The sequence below is a fragment of the Pinus tabuliformis genome, chromosome 8 (assembly GCF_031772625.1).
Source record: "Pinus tabuliformis cultivar Carrire ecotype Pingquan chromosome 8, CPIR1, whole genome shotgun sequence".
In the NCBI taxonomy this organism is placed as follows: domain Eukaryota; kingdom Viridiplantae; phylum Streptophyta; class Pinopsida; order Pinales; family Pinaceae; genus Pinus; species Pinus tabuliformis.
The window spans coordinates 2009885979-2009907581 of record NC_142294.1 but is presented as its reverse complement, the minus strand read 5'-3'; the positions used below and the strand labels follow the sequence as shown (position 1 = coordinate 2009907581).

General features: G+C 37.6%; 1 pseudogene; it reads left to right on the top strand.

Moving 5' to 3' along the window:
• The first annotated feature begins 16123 nt into the window (after positions 1–16123).
• LOC149244493 (potassium channel KAT1-like) lies at positions 16124–19217 on the top strand (annotated as a pseudogene).
• The last annotated feature ends 2386 nt before the right edge of the window (positions 19218–21603 follow it).

Genomic DNA, 21603 nt, shown 5'->3' with positions numbered 1-21603 from the left:
CAAGGGCCCTTTGCCAGTCTGTAGGATGTACAGTAAGCTAAATATCAAACTATACATGTTTAGAAGGTATTTTTTTTGACAGTATGCAAGGAGAAGACATGTTTAGAAGGGAGTTTTATTGACAGTATGTGAGGAGGACAGAATAGTCCAGCAGAAGCAAAGGAGTCATTCTATGCAAACAACTGGGTCAGCAGAAAATCATGCTATGCTAACAATTGGGCAATTAGAAGTCGTGTATTATCTTAGGGTTCTTCTCTTGGGTATGCTGCACGAATATAATCTATAGCTAGAACTTCTACCTTCCATTAGAATTTCTCTCCATCTATTTGAAGGTGAATAATTTCCATAAGATGCTTCTTTCATGTTTGATGGCATAAGAACCTTTTCCCATGACCCACTGTTTAATTTTAAATCCCAGTGTGTTACTATTTTAAATTCATTCCTTTGCTAGTATAAATCTGTGTCTCACCAACCTGTCAACCACACCTCCCTAAAAAGACCTCCTTTAAATCATTAGAGGGAAAAAGGAATGCTGCATCAAATAAATTTTCACAAGGCTGTCACTTGATAACAAGAAAATTGATGCAGATGGTCATTCCACTTAGAGCCAAAACTAAGCAGAACAAAGGATCAATTTTCAATACATGTCGAAGATATTACACATGCAGCATGTATAATCGGTGAGATTTGGCATGTAAAACAGTCGTTTGGGTACTGATTTTAGAAAATAAATTATTATTTTAAAATGCATTTGCATGTGATCTACCATGAACGATCTACAATGAACCTGCGTGTTTGTCGCGTGAGTGGTGAGGTGCAGAGCCCGGGAGTGAACTTTGCGCCTTAATCTGGTGATCTGGAGGCGCGGAGTGAGTCTTCCTGTTGACCTCTACTGGTCAACTACCCATGCAGTGCACCCCATTTTTCTTGACAGAAAGAAGCAGCACCTGATCAGCATGTCCGTGCCATCCTGCCATCATCAGCAGCTTGATCTTTTTGATTATAAACCCAGTCTGCATGTATTAACTGTAAATAATCTTAGCAGACATGAAGTCATGTATGTAATTTGCCTAGGTGGACCTAACTTTCTGATGATAATCTACGTCCCGGAAGGTTTTTTGTCTCACCGATCCACGGATCGGCAGAGTTTTCCTTCAAACCTGACCCCAAAGCCGGGATTGATTTTGTCATTTGAACTTTAGGAGAATCCTAGTGTGTTGATCTGCTAGATTATCGTTGTGTCGCAGAGCTGGGTGTTTTGTGAGGGTCTGTATTAAATGGGTTTGTCCCTTAAGATGTAATTTTGTAAAAGTCATGATGTAATATGTCCTGAGGGTCGAGAAATGTTTTAAATCCCCTCATGAGTCCTAGGTCCTAGGTCCTAGGTGATGTTTCCGAAGGTTTAGTTCAGTGATCCATTTTAAAATGAATTAAAAAATTAAAAAATGAATAAAAATAATAAAATAATGAAAAATAATAAAAAATTAAAAAATCAAGCAAAAACCCTAACTAATAAAATAATAATATTTTAAGTGAATAAATCGACGGATGAGATCAAGAGATGTCTTGATCCTCATCAACGGTCGAGATCATTTCCACATGGATCACTCGAACTAGCCGTTAGGATCATTTCCTTTATATAGGGTCTTAGGGGGTCATTTCAATTCATCTGATCTGTGAGTCTGTACTGAAAAAGCTCTCTTGTAATCTGATTTTCTGGTTAATAAAAAGACTTTGGGGTCCAAATCGTGTTGGTGTTACTCTCTGGAAATGCTGTGAGATCGTTAATTTTCTGCATATTTCAGTTTTCAGCCATTAATCATAGCTTGTTTTTAGAGTAGTGTGAGCACAGGTATCTTGTTCACCTGCTAGGGTTTGAGGGCGGCTAGGGTTTCTGAAATAATGGCAGGTATCTCCATTATTTCCTGAGATCTAGCAGCTTTCTCTCTCTCTTTGCTGATGGTTGCTTGAGATGTGCAGGAAAACATTTTTGTAGGAAATTTTGTGGGCGTTCGGGGAAGTTCTCGGCTGAACCAGCCAACTCCCGCAGGCACTTTCTGTGCAGAGCCCAGCTGATTGTTCCCTGGGTTAATCTTTTAAGTTTTATTTCGTGTTTTACATTGAGAGATTTTTCTTTCTGTTCACAGTGAAGTTCAAATTTTTCTGATATTTCGAAAATATTACTGTGCCTATTGATGAATCTGGCTGTTAAGGGGCCACATCTGTAAATTAATCAGCTGTTTCAGGGTTTCAAATTTATTTTTCGGATCTAGGGTTTCAGATTTTTCATTAGGGTTTTTGTTTGTCTTGAAATTTCAGGTACAGGGCCTCTTTTCAGGGGTTTATGAGCAGAAAGATTTGTGATCACATCCCTGTCCGCCAAAACAGTCCACAGTCATCCGCCATTGAGAAGGGAAAACGTGCTCACTCTTGCACATGAGTCCGACGTCGAAAAAGGATCCGGCTGCTGGAAATCATAATTTTTTATTCCACAAATATCTGAAGTTAGTCAACTCTGGAAGCATCTGCAAACGAAGATCTCAATAATTCCCACGCAATTGTCATCCTCCGTCGAGTTGGAAACCGTATAACAATCCATCACGCAGACGTTCACACCACTGGCTCAGTCAACAGCATAAAAAATCGAGATTTGTTTTTTTTGGGAAAAGCCTGTTCGTTGTTTTTTAGAGGTTATATGTACCTCCGCCGTCTTCATACGTCTGCATTTTTTCCATGACAATGTTTCACCAGCGTATCACCAGTGCTAAGCATTCAGCATTCTGCTCTTAAAACTCGCGTGGTTGCAAGGGTAATCCATCGATTTCTACCCAGTCTCCCTTCGCACCGGCTAGCAGCGATTTCGGCTGTGCATCGAGCTTCATTTCATGCCGGCAACAGGTAAGAAAACCAGCATTATGTTTCAGTCGTTCTCGCCTTCGAACCCTGTCACGCGCCTCAGGTAACCACGCAGAACAGGTAATCGAATTTGGGTATGCCTGCGTTTTTTATTTATTTACGAGCCTGTTGCCGTCGGTGGGTTTATACGATATTCTTGGTTTGATGCCCAGTCGGTTTCTTACGGATTTGTACATAGTTTCAATTTGTGCAATCGTTTTTTTTATAGGCTAGCGTAGATGCATTTCTTTTAAATTTAATTTTTTCGATATGTATAGTTTTGCTTAATGCGTTTAGATTTTAATCTATAAAAATAAAAAGGGTTCATTTAATTAGATTTTGTAATTTAACTTTTAGACTTTAGCTTTGAGTTTGGTTAGTTTAGGATATTTGATTTTAGATTTTAATTTGTTTCATATAGTTAGATTTCATATAATTAAAAAATCATAAAAATATTTTAGTTTTTTAGTTTTATATAGTTTATTTTTATTTTATGCTTTAGTTTTAATGTTTTAGATTAATTTTAGTTAGATTTAAATTCTGTTTTATTTTAATTTAGATTTTAACTTTAAATTTTTGTTTAGATTTTAATTTTTAGTAGATTTTTATGATATAAAAAAAAAATAATAAAAAAATAAAAAAGGGACTTTAGGCTTAGTTTTATTAGTTTAGTTTTAGATTATTTTTAGATTTTATTTTTTTTAAGATTTTATAAAAAAAAAAAAAAAAAAAAAATTGAAAAAAAATATAAAAATATTGTGGAAAATTTTAGATCAAGTTATTTTCGCGAATTGTCATATCTTTTCTGAGATCTAAATTTTCAAGCCGAGATGCGAAATTGATATCTGGTTGATGGTTTATGATTCTCGTGGTGATTTAAAGTATTCATCTTTTCAAAATTTTTAGCTGCTGGATATCGTTTTTTGTCATTTTGAGAGCATTGCGTCTTAGCTGATGATAGATGATTGCTGTTCATGGTCCATGTGTCTTTATCATTTAAAAAGTAATCATTTAAGCATTGACTCCACAAAGCACTGGTCTATTAAATCTCTAAATCCATCTAGTGCTTATCATATCGTGTATCGTGTCTCCCACCCAACTGTTTGCCAGTTGGTCTTCACTATCTCGCAGGGTCTACCCCCCTTAGCCGCGGGAGACGGGCTTAAACGGAGGGATCGGGGATCAGAGTGACAGCCCCCGGTCCGAGCGTTGTCGTGTCAATCCGCGCGACAACATTTTTTGGCGCCGTTGCCGGGGATAGAGTTTTTCTGTCCTTGGTGTTTCAACGACTTTTTATCATTCATCGTGCATCTGTCTATCATTCGTTTGAGCCGGCAACGCCAACATTTTTGGCGCCGTTGCCGGGGACAAAGTTTTTCTGTTCCTGGGGTTTCATCGACATTCATCTTCTCATCTTCTCATCTCTCATTTGAGCTGGCAGATTCAAATATTTTGGCATCTTTTCATCACATATCAGCAGCGCCTCTTGGGTTTGTTTCCTGTTTGGGTGGCGACTCCATTTTCTTATTATTCCCAGACAAGAAGCCTCCCGCATATCTGTTTGTTGGTTACTTCTTGGATCTTAGAATCAGTTTTATTGTTCAAGTGGCGACTCCACTTCTTTCATCTTTTGATTTTCTTGAGCAAAGAGCTAGTTCTATCGTCCATCTGATCCCTTATTGTTCATCATGGATTATTCATTTAAACCATGTCGTTTTACTCACCGTCTCCATGATCTTCCGGAGGAGGCCATTCCTGAATTACCTATTTTTTCAGATGGTGATCCAATCGCTGCTAATAGGCATCTAGACTTGTTTATTCGCATCATGCTCATATATTGCAGATCCCCTCAGTTTAATCATGGTGATATCAAAATGCGTCTATTTGTCCTTTCTTTAAAAGATGATGCTTTGAATTGGTTTAACAATTTTCCTAAGGATTCTTTTACTTCTTTAAATGACATTGTAAGTGCTTTTGAAGATAGATATGGTTATCCAAACAGCTCGCCTTCTGCCCCTAAAATTGTGCAACAGAATAAAAATAATTTGATAAGAGGTTCAGCTGAAAGATCCCAAGACGATTCATCATGTCAGAATGTGTCATCCACCGGAAATATTGTAGATCAAGTTCATGATAGTGAAAAATCAGGGACAAATAATAGTGAAAGGGAAGAACAAAAGCAAATTATACAAGATCTAATGATGCTGGTAAGAAACATGGAAAGCAATCAAACTAGTCTTATCAATGATGTTAAAACTTTAGGCACCCACCTGGAAAAACGTAATAGGGAGTTGGAGGTCACGCAAAATCAGCATGCTAAGGAAATTGAGGCCATGAAAATTAGATATGAAACAGAAATTAGAAGCATGCAAAGCAAGATGTCAGTCTTAGAGGAAAATATGGTGACCATGAAAGCTGATCATGATAGGGAAATTGACTCTATGACATTCAATCATAACAATCAGTTGGCTGACATGCAAGCGAATCATAAAGAAGAAATAAATTTCATGCAGCATTGTTTGATGGACATAGAGGAAAAGAATGATAAAGTAATAAAACACATGCAAGAACACCATGCCATGCAAATCAGTGCTATAAGGGATGAATGCTCTAGTCAGATGGATGCCATTAGAATACAAGTTCAAAAGATTCAACAATGGTCAGATGATAAGAGAAACCAGGAGCCTTCTCATTTGCCGCAACAAGTTCCATCTTACTATGAGGAGGTCATTAGGTGGATAATTGAAGGTGATCCAGATAAGCTCAAAATCGACAAAAATCAGATGCAAGACACAGAAAGACTTAGTATGCATATCTTACACACTTCATCTGATAGTTTCGAAACAAAAAGTTCCAGATCATCAGTAATTCATCCTGCCAGAAAGAAGAAGCGCAAGAGGAAGAAGATTAGACGAAGATTTGATGCATCAGACGGCCGTGAGCAGCTTGATTTTCGGATAGGAAAGAGTCCTACCATATGCAAAATTGGACATGGCACATCCGACAAGCAGCCGACAGATTTGCCTGAAAGCAGGCAAATGCTCAGTATGCACTATATTGAACACATCTGATGCCGTGAGGCATTTTTTTTGTATTGTATTTCTAACCCTACTCCTTGTTTTTTTCCGCATTTTCATTTCTGCTTTAGATAGTTAATGAAGAGCTTTTTTCTTTCCTGTGCTTAATGTATATGCTGATTTATGGATGGACGCTACTTATTTTTGTGTTGTATGGATGCAGATTCTGGATTCTCACATTCTTGCAAGCAGCAACGTGTCCCCAAGTAGAGCCAGATGTTGACCTCTACTGGTCAACTACCCATGCAGTGCACCCCATTTTTCTTGACAGAAAGAAGCAGCACCTGATCAGCATGTCCGTGCCATCCTGCCATCATCAACAGCTTGATCTTTTTGATTATAAACCCAGTCTGCATGTATTAACTGTAAATAATCTTAGCAGACATGAAGTCATGTATGTAATTTGCCTAGGTGGACCTAACTTGCTGATGATAATCTACGTCCCGGAAGGTTTTTTGTCTCACCGATCCACGGATCGGCAGAGTTTTCCTTCAAACCTGACCCCAAAGCCGGGATTGATTTTGTCATTTGAACTTTAGGAGAATCCTAGTGTGTTGATCTGCTAGATTATCGTTGTGTCGCAGAGCTGGGTGTTTTGTGAGGGTCTGTATTAAATGGGTTTGTCCCTTAAGATGTAATTTTGTAAAAGTCATGATGTAATATGTCCTGAGGGTCGAGAAATGTTTTAAATCCCCTCATGAGTCCTAGGTCCTAGGTCCTAGGTGATGTTTCCGAAGGTTTAGTTCAGTGATCCATTTTAAAATGAATTAAAAAATTAAAAAATGAATAAAAATAATAAAATAATGAAAAATAATAAAAAATTAAAAAATCAAGCAAAAACCCTAACTAATAAAATAATAATATTTTAAGTGAATAAATCGACGGATGAGATCAAGAGATGTCTTGATCCTCATCAACGGTCGAGATCATTTCCACATGGATCACTCGAACTAGCCGTTAGGATCATTTCCTTTATATAGGGTCTTAGGGGGTCATTTCAATTCATCTGATCTGTGAGTCTGTACTGAAAAAGCTCTCTTGTAATCTGATTTTCTGGTTAATAAAAAGACTTTGGGGTCCAAATCGTGTTGGTGTTACTCTCTGGAAATGCTGTGAGATCGTTAATTTTCTGCATATTTCAGTTTTCAGCCATTAATCATAGCTTGTTTTTAGAGTAGTGTGAGCACAGGTATCTTGTTCACCTGCTAGGGTTTGAGGGCGGCTAGGGTTTTTGAAATAATGGCAGGTATCTCCATTATTTCCTGAGATCTAGCAGCTTTCTCTCTCTCTTTGCTGATGGTTGCTTGAGATGTGCAGGAAAACATTTTTGTAGGAAATTTTGTGGGCGTTCGGGGAAGTTCTCGGCTGAACCAGCCAACTCCCGCAAGCACTTTCTGTGCAGAGCCCAGCTGATTGTTCCCTGGGTTAATCTTTTAAGTTTTATTTCGTGTTTTACATTGAGAGATTTTTCTTTCTGTTCACAGTGAAGTTCAAATTTTTCTGATATTTCGAAAATATTACTGTGCCTATTGATGAATCTGGCTGTTAAGGGGCCACATCTGTAAATTAATCAGCTGTTTCAGGGTTTCAAATTTATTTTTCGGATCTAGGGTTTCAGATTTTTCATTAGGGTTTTTGTTTGTCTTGAAATTTCAGGTACAGGGCCTCTTTTCAGGGGTTTATGAGCAGAAAGATTTGTGATCACATCCCTGTCCGCCAAAACAGTCCACAGTCATCCGCCATTGAGAAGGGAAAACGTGTTCACTCTTGCACATGAGTCCGACGTCGAAAAAGGATCCGGCTGCTGGAAATCATAATTTTTTATTCCACAAATATCTGAAGTTAGTCAACTCTGGAAGCATCTGCAAACGAAGATCTCAATAATTCCCACGCAATTGTCATCCTCCGTCGAGTTGGAAACCGTATAACAATCCATCACGCAGACGTTCACACCACTGGCTCAGTCAACAGCATAAAAAATCGAGATTTGTTTTTTTTGGGAAAAGCCTGTTCGTTGTTTTTTAGAGGTTATATGTACCTCCGCCGTCTTCATACGTCTGCATTTTTTCCATGACAATGTTTCACCAGCGTATCACCAGTGCTAAGCATTCAGCATTCTGCTCTTAAAACTCGCGTGGTTGCAAGGGTAATCCATCGATTTCTACCCAGTCTCCCTTCGCACCGGCTAGCAGCGATTTCGGCTGTGCATCGAGCTTCATTTCATGCCGGCAACAGGTAAGAAAACCAGCATTATGTTTCAGTCGTTCTCGCCTTCGAACCCTGTCACGCGCCTCAGGTAACCACGCAGAACAGGTAATCGAATTTGGGTATGCCTGCGTTTTTGATTTATTTACGAGCCTGTTGCCGTCGGTGGGTTTATACGATATTCTTGGTTTGATGCCCAGTCGGTTTCTTACGGATTTGTACATAGTTTCAATTTGTGCAATCGTTTTTTTTTATAGGCTAGCGTAGATGCATTTCTTTTAAATTTAATTTTTTCCGTCGGTGGGTTTATACGATATTCTTGGTTTGATGCCCAGTCGGTTTCTTACGGATTTGTACATAGTTTCAATTTGTGCAATCGTTTTTTTTATAGGCTAGCGTAGATGCATTTCTTTTAAATTTAATTTTTTCGATATGTATAGTTTTGCTTAATGCGTTTAGATTTTAATCTATAAAAATAAAAAGGGTTCATTTAATTAGATTTTGTAATTTAACTTTTAGACTTTAGCTTTGAGTTTGGTTAGTTTAGGATATTTGATTTTAGATTTTAATTTGTTTCATATAGTTAGATTTCATATAATTAAAAAATCATAAAAATATTTTAGTTTTTTAGTTTTATATAGTTTATTTTTATTTTATGCTTTAGTTTTAATGTTTTAGATTAATTTTAGTTAGATTTAAATTCTGTTTTATTTTAATTTAGATTTTAACTTTAAATTTTTGTTTAGATTTTAATTTTTAGTAGATTTTTATGATATAAAAAAAAATAATAAAAAAATAAAAAAGGGACTTTAGGCTTAGTTTTATTAGTTTAGTTTTAGATTATTTTTAGATTTTATTTTTTTTAAGATTTTATAAAAAAAAAAAAAAAAAAATTGAAAAAAAATATAAAAATATTGTGGAAAATTTTAGATCAAGTTATTTTCGCGAATTGTCATATCTTTTCTGAGATCTAAATTTTCAAGCCGAGATGCGAAATTGATATCTGGTTGATGGTTTATGATTCTCGTGGTGATTTAAAGTATTCATCTTTTCAAAATTTTTAGCTGCTGGATATCGTTTTTTGTCATTTTGAGAGCATTGCATCTTAGCTGATGATAGATGATTGCTGTTCATGGTCCATGTGTCTTTATCATTTAAAAAGTAATCATTTAAGCATTGACTCCACAAAGCACTGGTCTATTAAATCTCTAAATCCATCTAGTGCTTATCATATCGTGTATCGTGTCTCCCACCCAACTGTTTGGCAGTTGGTCTTCACTATCTCGCAGGGTCTACCCCCCTTAGCCGCGGGAGACGGGCTTAAACGGAGGGATCGGGGATCAGAGTGACAGCCCCCGGTCCGAGCGTTGTCGTGTCAATCCGCGCGACAACACTTCCAAAATGTTCTGGTTACGTGGTGAGCTGCAGGGGATGCCGGGTCGAATTGGTAAGGAAGCAGCCCGCGACTTATTTCCGAATTCAAATTCCATGGTGAATTAACTCCCCGACGGCAAGACGCGATGGAAATCTGAATGTTTGTCAAATTCCTGTCAATCTTCAACATTAATGCGGAGGTGGCGGAGGGCGGAGGAATCGCTGGTGGCCGGAGCCGGAGGTTTTCCCGGGCGGCGACGCAATTCCTCCGCCTTCCAACTCCAACCCTAGTGTTGGTGGCACGAGTCATGCAATTAAGTGTTCCTGCTAGACAAGCCCTTCACTTCCTAAAAGAGTGATGATTCATAGGAATCACCCAATTCACATCAAAGAAAATAAACAACTGGGGAAAGTGATACTCTTTTCAAATGAAATTCAAGAGCTACTGAAAATTGGGGTTAAGTATTTATTTTATATATGAACTCATGATTTCATGGGTTAAGATTTCATATAATATTAGAAATTAGAGCACTGTAGAAGAACTTAAAATTATCCATTCACAAAATTGTTGTTCTTGCAGGTGAAAATTTTGGTTATTTGACTGTGAAAGTTGAGTGAAGATTCTGCAGCAATAGATTTATTAACATCATAGTTGAAGAGTTTTAAAGTTCTGTGTTCGTGCTTGTGGCTGCATTCATCAAAGACTGGTGTTATATGTGAGTTGGAGTGTTGGTATATGTTGGGTTATATGGCCATGGTATATGCTGGTGTGTTCTTTAATGTGAATTCGTTGGAATGAAGTCTCCTGTACTCTGCATTGAACTATTTGCATTGAGCTTGGCTTGGTTTTGATCCACTGATTAAATTCGACTATACCCAAGATTGTTTGTTGAAGTTGGAAGGTGCGATGGAATGTTGAGCTATCCTAGCCTCTCTTGAAACTTGTGCATTGGTGTGTTGTTCAAGATCTGTGCATTGGTCCTTTTATTAAGTGTTGGTTTCTCTTCCTAGAATCAATCCCTAGTGACACGCATAGATAGAGACTTGAGAGAGAACTGTTTTAGGCAGATGTGTATCCCGCAGGATTACTAATTAGTAGTTAACCAGTAGGTTTAAATTGCACCTTCATTGAACACAGACCCACAAGACAATTTTCAGCTTTTCAGCCACATAGACCACACAGACAGGAATGTGAAATCCTTATCCAAATATCTAAATTTGTCCTTGTTTCAATGCCCCCCCGCTCCTCAATACTTTTACGCTTGGGGAGTTTTGAACTGTTTGATGACAAATTGAATTGTATGTGCAGGGAAAATATGTGCAAAAACAGGCGATGCTGATATGGAAGTTATTTATGCTTTTGCTGCTTGGTGTTAGTGGAATATTCATTTGCTTTCTTGGTGTTGATGGCAGGATCACTGTTGGGAAATCAAGATTGGGTTCCCCTTTGGAGAACAAGACAAATCACACACAATACCATCAACCAAATACTCACAATTTTCCTGTTCATTACCCTCAACCAGGTTCTTAGAATAGGTGTTGGAATGGCAATGAGACAACTTCCCTAAATCCCTTAAATTATCCTTGGTACATTAGTGAGGTCTGATTGCTGGTTTGCTATTGTTTGTATTTCTGGTTGCCAAAGAAGAATGTTCTTGCACTCCTGTACACAATTTTCTAATATTGTCTATGCAAAGACTGAGAAGTGGATGCTTTGAAACCCTCCTTAACAACCATCCAAACGTCAATTCACATGGAGCGCTATTTGCAAATGAGACCAGGAGGGAAAACTTTGCTTGCATCAGACAGATTCTTGATAAAGTATATAATCTTGACTGGAATAGTAGTGCTTCTAAGAATGACTGCACTACGGCCGTTGGATTCAAGTGGATGCTTAATCAGGTAAACTGATTTATTGCTATAACCACTTTTTGATAATTTGAAGTTACCTTTTTTAGCATGCTGTCAACTGCTAGCTCAATGGGCATATGATTGAACGTTCATGGTGTCTTTTTATTTCTGAATTGCACCTTGCATCCTTATACTAACCTATTTTTATGATTTTCCTCTGCTTTCTAATGTTGTATTTGAGTAGAATCCAGAAAAAAAGAGATATACTTGAGTAGGGAATTTTTTTATCTTCTGTGGCATATGTGTGAAAAATAAATAAGAACAAGGATTCCTTTAGTGCTGTCCATTTTGAGTTGGATTGTTGTATCCATTTCTACAGCCTTTTTATAGGATAAATTTGCTGAATCTTTTAGATTTCTATTTGAAATTCATGAGTGGTTTCTGTTTTATAAATCTATTAAGAAAATGTTGCTTGCACAAGGATCTCATTTCTAGGCGTTGAAACAAGGGCCCTTTGCCAGTCTGTAGGATGTACAGTAAGCTAAATATCAAACTATACATGTTTAGAAGGTATTTTTTTTTACAGTATGCAAGGAGCAGACATGTTTAGAAGGGAGTTTTATTGACAGTATGTGAGGAGGACAGAATAGTCCAGCAGAAGCAAAGGAGTCATTCTATGCAAACAACTGGGTCAGCAGAAAATCATGCTATGCTAACAATTGGGCAATTAGAAGTCGTGTATTATCTTAGGGTTCTTCTCTTGGGTATGCTGCACGAATATAATCTATAGCTAGAACCTCTACCTTCCATTAGAATTTCTCTCCATCTATTTGAAGATGAATAATTTCCATAAGATGCTTCTTTCATGTTTGATGGCATAAGAACCTTTTCCCATGACCCACTGTTTAATTTTAAATCCCAGTGTGTTACTATTTTAAATTCATTCCTTTGCTAGTATAAATCTGTGTCTCACCAACCTGTCAACCATACCTCCCTAAAAAGACCTCCTTTAAATCATTAGAGGGAAAAAGGAATGCTGCATCAAATAACTTTTCACAAGGCTGTCACTTGATAACAAGAAAATTGATGCAGATGGTCATTCCACTTAGAGCCATAACTAAGCAGAACAAAGGATCAATTTTCAATACATGTCGAAGATATTACACATGCATCATGTATAATGGGTGAGATTTGGCATGTAAAACAGTCGTTTGGGTACTGATTTTAGAAAATAAATTATTATTTTAAAATGCATTTGCATGTGATCTACCATGAACGATCTACAATGAACCTGCGTGTTTGTCGCGTGAGTGGTGAGGTGCAGAGCCCGGGAGTGAACTTTGCGCATTAATCTGGTGATCTGGAGGCGCGAAGTGAGTCTTCCAAAATGTTCTGGTTACGTGGTGAGCTGCAGGGGATGCCGGGTCGAATTGGTAAGGGAGCAGCCCGCGGCTTATTTCCAAATTCAAATTCCATGGTGAATTAACTCCCCGACGGCAAGACGCGATGGAAATCGGAATGTTTGTCAAATTCCTGTCAGTGGTCGACATTAATGCGGAGGTGGCGGAGGGCGGAGGAATCGCTGGTGGCCGGAGCCGGAGGTTTTCCCGGGTGGCGACGCAATTCCTCCGCCTTCCAACTCCAACCCTAGTGTTGGTGGCACGAGTCATGCAATTAAGTGTTCCTGCTAGACAAGCCCTTCACTTCCTAAAAGAGTGATGATTCATAGGAATCACCCAATTCACATCAAAGAAAATAAGCAACTGGGGAAAGTGATACTCTTTTCAAATGAAATTCAGGAGCTACTGAAAATTGGGGTTAAGTATTTATTTTATATATGAACTCATGATTTCATGGGTTAAGATTTCATATAATATTAGAAATTAGAGCACTGTAGAAGAACTTAAAATTATCCATTCACAAAATTGTTGTTCTTGCAGGTGAAAATTTTGGTTATTTGACTGTGAAAGTTGAGTGAAGATTCTGCAGCAATAGATTTATTAACATCATAGTTGAAGAGTTTTAAAGTTCTGTGTTCGTGCTTGTGGCTGCATTCATCAAAGACTGGTGTTATATGTGAGTTGGAGTGTTGGTATATGTTGGGTTATATGGCCATGGTATATGCTGGTGTGTTCTTTAATGTGAATTCGTTGGAATGAAGTCTCCTGTACTCTGCATTGAACTATTTGCATTGAGCTTGGCTTGGTTTTGATCCACTGATTAAATTCGACTATAACCAAGATTGTTTGTTGAAGTTGGAAGGTGCGATGGAATGTTGAGCTATCCTAGCCTCTCTTGAAACTTGTGCATTGGTGTGTTGCTCAAGATCTGTGCATTGGTCCTTTTATTAAGTGTTGGTTTCTCTTCCTAGAATCAATCCCTAGTGACACGCATAGATAGAGACTTGAGAGAGAACTGTTTTAGGCAGATGTGTATCCCGCAGGATTACTAATTAGTAGTTAACAAGTTGGTTTAAATTGCACCTTCATTGAACACAGACCCACAAGATAATTTTCAGCTTTTCAGCCACATAGACCACACAGACAGGAATGTGAAATCCTTATCCAAATATCTAAATTTGTCCTTGTTTCAATGCCCCCCCCCCCCTCCCCAATACTTTTACGCTTGGAGGAGAGTTTTGAACTGTTTGATGACAAATTGAATTGTATGTGCAGGGAAAATATGTGCAAAAACAGGCGATGCTGGGATGGAAGTTATTTATGCTTTTGCTGCTTGGTGTTAGTGGAATATTCATGTGCTTTCTTGGTGTTGATCGGAGGATCACTGTTGGGAAATCAAGATTGGGTTCCCCTATGGAGAACAAGACAAATCACACACAATGTCATCAACCAAATACTCACAATTTTCCTGTTCATTACCCTCAACCAGGTTCATAGAATAGGTGCTGGAATGGAAATGAGACAACTTCCCTAAATCCCTTAAATTATCCTTGGTACATTAGTGAGGTCTGATTGTTGGTTTGCTATTGTTTGTATTTCTGGTTGCCAAAGAAGAATGTTCTTGCACTCCTGTACACAATTTTCTAATATTGTCTATGCAAAGATTGAGAAGTGGATGCTTTGAAACCCTCCTTAACAACCATCCAAATGTCAATTCACATGGAGCGCTATTTGCAAATGAGACCAGGAGGGAAAACTTTGCTTGCATCAGACAGATTCTTGATAAAGTATATAATCTTGACTGGAATAGTAGTGCTTCTAAGAATGACTGCACTACGGCCTTGGATTCAAGTGGATGCTTAATCAGGTAAACTGATTTATTGCTATAACCACTTTTTGATAATTTGAAGTTACCTTTTTTAGCATGCTGTCAACTGCTAGCTCAATGGGCATATGATTGAACGTTCATGGTGTCTTTTTATTTCTGAATTGCACCTTGCATCCTTATACTAACCTATTTTTATGATTTTCCTCTGCTTTCTAATGTTGTATTTGAGTAGAATCCAGAAAAAGAGAGATATACTTGAGTAGGGAATTTTTTATCTTCTGTGGCATATGTGTGAAAAATAAATAAGAACAAGGATTCCTTTAGTGCTGTCCATTTTGAGTTGGATTGTTGTATCCATTTCTACAGCCTTTTTATAGGATAAATTTGCTGAATCTTTTAGATTTCTATTTGAAATTCATGAGTGATTTCTGTTTTATAAATTTATTAAGAAAATGTTGCTTGCACAAGGATCTCATTTCTAGGCGTTGAAACAAGGGCCCTTTGCCAGTCTGTAGGATGTACAGTAAGCTAAATATCAAACTATACATGTTTAGAAGGTATTTTTTTTGACAGTATGCAAGGAGCAGACATGTTTAGAAGGGAGTTTTATTGACAGTATGTGAGGAGGACAGAATAGTCCAGCAGAAGCAAAGGAGTCATTCTATGCAAACAACTGGGTCAGCAGAAAATCATGCTATGCTAACAATTGGGCAATTAGAAGTCGTGTATTATCTTAGGGTTCTTCTCTTGGGTATGCTGCACGAATATAATCTATAGCTAGAACTTCTACCTTCCATTAGAATTTCTCTCCATCTATTTGAAGATGAATAATTTCCATAAGATGCTTCTTTCATGTTTGATGGCATAGGAACCTTTTCCCATGACCCACTGTTTAATTTTAAATCCCAGTGTGTTACTATTTTAAATTCATTCCTTTGCTAGTATAAATCTGTGTCTCACCAGCCTGTCAACCATACCCCCCTAAAAAGACCTCCTTTAAATCATTAGAGGGAAAAAGGAATGCTGCATCAAATAACTTTTCACAAGGCTGTCACTTGATAACAAGAAAATTGATGCAGATGGTCATTCCACTTAGAGCCATAACTAAGCAGAACAAAGGATCAATTTTCAATACATGTCGAAGATATTACACATGCAGCATGTATAATGGGTGAGATTTGGCATGTAAAACAGTCGTTTGGGTACTGATTTTAGAAAATAAATTATTATTTTAAAATGGATTTGCATGTGATCTACCATGAACGATCTACAATGAACTTGCGTGTTTGTCGCGTGAGTGGTGAGGTGCAGAGCCCGGGAGTGAACTTTGCGCCTTAATCTGGTGATCTGGAGGCGCGGAGTGAGTCTTCCAAAATGTTCTGGTTACGTGGTGAGGTGCAGGGGATGCCGGGTCGAATTGGTAAGGGAGCAGCCCGCGGCTTATTTCCGAATTCAAATTCCATGGTGAATTAACTCCCCGACGACAAGACGCGATGGAAATCGGAATGTTTGTCAAATTCCTGTCAGTGGTCGACATTAATGCGGAGGTGGCGGAGGGCGGAGGAATCGCTGGTGGCCGGAGCCGGAGGTTTTCCCGGGCGGCGACGCAATTCCTCTGCCTTGCAACTCCAACCCTAGTGTTGGTGGCACGAGTCATGCAATTAAGTGTTCCTGCTAGACAAGCCCTTCACTTCCTAAAAGAGTGATGATTCATAGGAATCACCCAATTCACATCAAAGAAAATAAGCAACTGGGGAAAGTGATACTCTTTTCAAATGAAATTCAGGAGCTACTGAAAATTGGGGGTAAGTATTTATTTTATATATGAACTCATGATTTCATGGGTTAAGATTTCATATAATATTAGAAATTAGAGCACTGTAGAAGAACTTAAAATTATCCATTCACAAAATTGTTGTTCTTGCAGGTGAAAATTTTGGTTATTTGACTGTGAAAGTTGAGTGAAGATTCTGCAGCAATAGATTTATTAACATCATAGTTGAAGAGTTTTAAAGTTCTGTGTTCGTGCTTGTGGCTGCATTCATCAAAGACTGGTGTTATATGTGAGTTGGAGTGTTGGTATATGTTGGGTAACGTTATATGGCCATGGTATATGCTGGTGTGTTCTTTAATGTGAATTCGTTGGAATGAAGTCTCCTGTACTCTGCATTGAACTATTTGCATTTAGCTTGGCTTGGTTTTGATCCACTGATTAAATTCGACTATATCCAAGATTGTTTGTTGAAGTTGGAAGGTGCGATGGAATGTTGAGCTATCCTAGCCTCTCTTGAAACTTGTGCATTGGTCCTTTTATTAAGTGTTGGTTTCTCTTCCTAGAACCAATCCCCTGTGCATTTGGTTGAACGGGGATATTTTATCTGTGAGTAGTTTCTATTATGATATATTGTTAAACGTTGTGTGGTATATATGGTATGAATGCTGGTCATTTATGTTGGGATTCGAGGGTGAAGTACTGAGCTTGTATACTTTCCGGAGCTGCTTTGAATGTTCTCTCTGCTTTGGGCTCTTTGTTAGCATTTGTTGGAACCTGGAAGTCAGGTCGTTGGAATTGTGCATGCGAGAATGACTTCTATATATGCTGGTGAATGGTTGAAGTGTTGATTCTAGTGCGTTTCTTAGTATGTACGCTAGTCGAAACTCTAGCGTGTTGGTAACTTAAGTTGCTTATTGTGAATTAAAAATCTGTGTTCAAGACTGCTGCGTATAGCCATGCTCTATTTTAGTATGTGCGTTGGTGGAATGAAGACTCTGAATTTTATTTGTGATATGTGCATCCATGTGTGGTGCTCTCCATAAGGTGCATTTTTTGAATTGGTGTATACATTGGATGCATTGGGCACATATATGTGCATTTTAAGACCATCATTCCATTTATCAAAGCCGATCATTGCTGCACTTTATTAAGGAGGTTGTTTTTTTCATTACTTATATAATAAGTCATTGACTGATGTTGGTTCAAAAATGCCTCTGCGTCTGGGCCAAGCCTTCAATATATCTCCATAGATGAGAAGTTCCAGATATTCCAACCAAGGCCTTGGCTAAATAGAAGCTTGTATTTTATAGAGAGATGACATTTTAAAGTGAAGTGACTTTTATTAAAACAAGTTTAGTTTTTAATGAAATGCAAAAATTTTACATTAGTGAATTGAGTGGATCTTGATTGTTGATCGGATCTTAATCTCAGATGTTTTTGAAATTTCTTGCTTGTTAAATGGCTAGTTGATTTTTCAATTTTCAAAACCATGGAGTAGATGATTAGTGTCATTCTTTCATGGAATATGCTTGAAACTTACAATAAATAGAAATTTAACTCTCTATAAAGAATTATCTCATCATCTTCCTTGGTGACAAAGGTATATTTGCACATGGTTCATACTTTACGTTTGTTCAACGACACCCTTTCAGGCAGCTAGTCTAATATTCAGAGGGAAACTGGGGTTAGGGTTCAGTGCTCTTAATATGCTGCTCCTCTAGCGTTTAAGGCAAGTCAGTGCACTGTCCTCATGACTAGAGAAGAATATCTGACTCAACTATTTATGGATACAATGTTCTAAGCTTGTTTGTGTAAGTTAACACCAACAATATCATTTTTTCTTGAATTTAGTGGAAGACAATCTTTAATTGCAAATAATATTCACTGGCATAATGAATCTGAAACCATATTTGCTCAACTATGCAGGTAACACTTTTTGCAGTTCACTGTGCTGGATGCCTTTCATATCTGCTCGCTGCTAGATATCATGATCCAAGTAGGATATGGATTGGTGTTGCATTTCCACATTTTATGAAACAAAACCTTTGGATTCGCTATATTATTGCGATCTATTTTTTCATTACAACTCTGACGACTATTGGGTGTGGAGACCAGCGTCTTGAAAATACGAGATAAATGATATTTGATATCATCTACATGTTATTTAATCTAGGTTTGACTAAATACTTGATAGGAAACATGACAAATTTAATTTTACATGGCACAAGTCAGACCATGAAATTTGTAAGGAATATATTTTTAATAAATTTGTGTATCGAAAAGTTATACTTACATATTCTCTCTTTTCAATCCAAAAATGTGACATCATATGAGGATTTGACTTTCATTTTGATTGTAGACGGACACAATTTAGGAAGCTTCAAGATTTTCTTTTAGGAATCAGTTGCCACTGCAATTTCAAGATCAAATGTTGGCACATATACACTTGAAACTTAGGACAAGAGGGATTGCAGCGAGAAGAAACATTAAATGATCTTCCGAAGGCCATCCACACAAGCATTGCAAACGTCTTGGTTTTTCCTAATTTTAATAAACCTTATGTTTTCCAAGGAGTGTCACATGATTTTCTTTTCCACCTTGTAAGTACTGCCTAATTATGGTAGGATACCCTATTTTGTTTCCTTGCTAGTGGGCTTCACTACAACAACTTTTAGGAAAAAATAACCTAATAGTCATCGTGTGCTTGGAAGGTTTAAGAGATGAAGGAAAACTACTTTCCCCCAAAGAAAGATGTCATTTTAATGAATGAATCACCCAAAAAAATTATGTGTCAGTGTCTAGTGTTGTGGTAGGTATCTTTCTGAACATTACAGAGTCTAAAATTTCAAAACTTTTAGGTGGTTCACTTTATTTCTTTTGCCAAATGTGTGTCTTCAAACAGAGAATTGAAACAAAGTGTTGTAAATGTTGATGTGGAGCTAAAATAGCATTTAAATTTTGTTTCATTTTGCAGGACAAACTAGTAGACAAAGACAAGGATAAAAGAGAGTAGGCAAGCTAATTTTTATTAAATGAAAGTGATTATTCATGCTCTTAGTATCTTCTTGGTAGGAGAGTCATTACATAATAAGCATGACTATTAGAATGTTTGCATCTCATCTACAAATAAATTTGGAACAACCGTTTGTTTCACTTTATGTTTTAGTCCCATTGGAAAATTTGAAGTACAAAAATGACATATCTCATTCCAAATTACTTGTTTGTTTTACCCCGGGGATTAGTAGCACATATATTGTTTTGAGATCACAAAACTAAGTCAACTGGTTTCTTTATTGTAAACTCATCTCCTACCGCATTCAAGATTCTTGGGGAGTCCCAGTTCAGAGATGTTTTTAGAGACATTGGAGTGCTTTGCTATAGACCACAACCATACACAATCTGTACAAAGAGGCTTTCTCAACTTTTGCGACTCAATTGAAATTCATTCATGAATATTGTACAATTTAATAATGCAGATGGAACGTGCATCATGAACAACCTTCTTAAGGTTTGCAAGCAATAATTATGGTAAATATGTTGAGTGAAATTACCATAATATGTTTTTCTAGGAATAGGATCAATTAAATGTTATAATGTAAGGTCTTGGTTAGTATTGCAGGAAAACTTAACTTTGTGTTTATATGACTCTAACAATTGAAGTGATTGAAGGACCCTACTTTTGGACAACTTTCAAAAGAGATAGATCAGTTGCCAGCAATAGGAAGGATGGATGTACTTGTTAGTCTCTGTTTTGTTGCTTCAATAGGGGATGCCTTTATAATGGAGAAATTATTGAAAAGAGGGATGGATCCTAATGAATCAGCAATGGCCGCACACCCTGTCATGTTCCTTCTCAAATGAATTAGTCATAGGGTGCAACAACATAATTTTGGCATCAATTTTTGCTTAGGAGGAAGACCCCACACGCAGAATTTTGGAACTATAGAGAATTTGATTTATTTCTAGCAGCTAGTGGAATGTGGGGGCCACCACATGCATAATTCGAACTTAGCCAAGGAATGCATTGGAGAGAATTAGAACTAGTGGAAGGAGGAGCTGAGTAGAGGCTAAGGGGGTCCAAAGTGATAAAAGAGGATGGAGCTCTCATTTTTCAGTGTTCTGATTATTTGACAAACAAACTTACTGTTGTACTCTATGCTTCTTAGTGAGTCTACCGGTTGTTTAGCCATGAGTCTTCCGTAGGGAAGATTCAACCTCTACTTCGAGGGATTGTCTGTGCCCTCCCTAGAGAGGTTGTTCCAGATAGGTTGCATGAGTTTAAACATCGATTCATAGTTCATCCACCCACGTAGAGGAAGGGACTATGCACTTTCTAGGTAGCCATAGATACCCATAGGAGGATTTAGCCAGCCAGGAAGAACCTAACTTGCTCGGAGTTTTGGGAGAAAGAAAGGTAGAGGGATGAGGGTATTTGTTGAAAATAGCAACAAGAAATGATAAAAATAGAATCCATAAATTCCAATTTTAATTTGTCCTTGAATTAAAATTGTGGATTAAAATCCGAATTTAGTCTCACTAGCTACTTGAAAATAATTAATTAATTCATTATGGATTAATTAGTTGGATAAATTCAAGTTAGAAGTCTTTCTGTAGTCATGCAATAGTTATCCCATAAATTAAGGAGATAATAGTTATATTTGAGTTGTAATTAGTTAGCTCAGTTCACTGAGTTAAGTCCAGTTAAATTAGTTCCAAATTGTTTGAGGAACTAATTATGAGTTATCAGTGAGTTGATGTATGCATGCACTCCACCAGTGTACTCCAGATAACTGAAGATTCCCTCATCAGAAACTCATGCATGTCTATTCTAAGAAAGACCTAGTTGAGCTAAATGTCAAGGACAGGTTACTATCAGTTGCATGTGTTTTCCTATAAAGGAAACTCATCAATGCAGTCAAGAGAAAGTTCCCTGAGGATTACGCAGTTCTGATAGTGTGTTAGAGCAGTGTGTGAGAGTATTGTTACACTGGGTGAAGGAGATCATCCCAGAGGTAACCACGCAAGGAAATAGGAGCTTGGAGGGAAGAGAAGAAGGCTTGTGAGAAGCGAGGTTTTCCTATGAGAATCCAGGAGGATTGTACTGAGCATTGGCTAGCTATGAGAGCTAAGGCTTTGTATAATTATGATGTATTTCCACCTTGTATGATAATACAGATAGTGGGGTTTTTAGCTGAGGCT